The sequence below is a fragment of the Lutra lutra genome, chromosome 2 (genome assembly GCF_902655055.1).
Source record: "Lutra lutra chromosome 2, mLutLut1.2, whole genome shotgun sequence".
NCBI lineage: Eukaryota > Metazoa > Chordata > Mammalia > Carnivora > Mustelidae > Lutra > Lutra lutra.
Window position 1 is genome coordinate 168220542 of NC_062279.1, and position 1741 is coordinate 168222282.

Sequence of the window (1741 nt, forward strand, 5' to 3'; positions counted from 1 at the left end):
TTCAAGAAATATGTCAGTTTTTAAATAAAAGTTATTATGTTTTATTCAGTCTTTATAGAGTGCTAATGTAACAAGGGTTTAATATCTATTTCTGTGCACTTCACTAAATGTTAGTTAAGTGGAAAAAAATTATTTTATGCAATTTATCTTAAACAGTAACTTCTCTAATACTTCTATCAGAAGAATTTGGGGTACACTGAAGCAAGTTTTGGAAGACAGTGTCACCACCATACACTAATATTCAGTTGTGTGTGTGTGGTGTGTGTGTTTTTCCCCTTCCATGCACAAATGGAAAGTCTACTCTGGTTTCCACTACCAGTATAAATGTCTAATTTTCTAACATGTGAACAGCCTTGCAGATTAGAACCACAAACTCTGTACAATATACAACAAACTACCTAAAGGGTCTGGAAAGTGAATCAAAGTAAAAGATCCTAGAAGTAAGTAGAAACTTGAATGACGAGAAAAAGCATGTGATATACTCTACCACCACCACCATGTCCTCCTATTTTCATTTATTATGTCTGAATCGCTTCTCGGCCTTTTGGCTAAGATCAAGTGTACTATGTCTGTGGGCATGCTGCAATCTTTATTTATTTATTTTTTTGGCTGGTCAAAATTTTGATGACTCACAGTCTTTTGAGTTTGAAATGCAAGAGGGTGGCAATCAAGGCACCTACAGCCACTAAAATGATGGAATGAAATGAAAATAGTAGATGACAATTATAGAAAATGGAGAGCCAGAAAGTGGAGCCACATTTCTATGTACATGTGCAAATCTCTGGCTGATCCCAATGCCATCATGTATGAGCGGACTATAAACAACCCAGCTAAGGAGAAAGAGAGAAGGGCGGGGAATGACAAGAAAAAGAAAGGAAGGAAAGGAAGGACAGAACTGAGATGTGAGTTTCTGTAAAAGACATAGACGTTTTAGTTTGTGCATAACCAAGTTAATTGTCAGTTAAAGCAATAATATTAACACTCAGAGGAGAAACTGAGTAGGATCTAAAGTTTACACAACATAACATACAGGAACAATCCAAAATTGCTTAACATATGAAGAAAACAGAATGGAGCCTGTTCTTAGTGAAAATAACGTCAATGGAAATAATCCTGATGTTTTACAATTATTAGAGAAATAATTTAAAATAGCTGATAGAACTATGTTTAATGAGAAAAAGCAAAATTGTTTTTATGGAACAAGAAGACAGAAAATTATCAGCAGAGAAATCACACTTAAGAAAATTAACAATGGGGGGATGGTGCCTGGCTGGCTATTCTGTTAAGCATTCAACTCTTGGTTTCTGCTCAGGTCCTGTGCTCCCTGGGGTTCTGTGCTAATTGGAAAATTTACTGGGCATTCTCTCTTTTCCTCTCCCTCCATCACTCCCCACCTCAAATAAACAAATAAATCTTAAAAAAAAAAAAAAATAGAAGAAGACCAAAACAACAACAACAATAATGGGGCACCTGGGTGGATCAAAAGATTGTGTCTGACTCTTGATTTGAGTCAGGTAGTGAGATGTTGGGCTCCACACCTGGCATGAAGCCTGTTTACGATTCTCTCCCTCTCCCCACCCTTCTCTGTGCCCCTTCTTGAGATTGAGCTCTCATTCCTCCTAAAAAAAAAAAAAAAAAAAAAAAAAAAAAGAAAGAGAGAAAGAAAGAAAGAAAATTCTAAAACTGAATAGTATATCTGAAATTTAAACATTTCTTGACAGTTTAATATGAAGGGTGCTTA

General features: G+C 35.7%; 1 pseudogene; it reads left to right on the forward strand.

The window, feature by feature from the left end:
• The first annotated feature begins 528 nt into the window (after nucleotides 1-528).
• LOC125094435 (uncharacterized) lies at nucleotides 529-672 on the forward strand (annotated as a pseudogene).
• The last annotated feature ends 1069 nt before the right edge of the window (nucleotides 673-1741 follow it).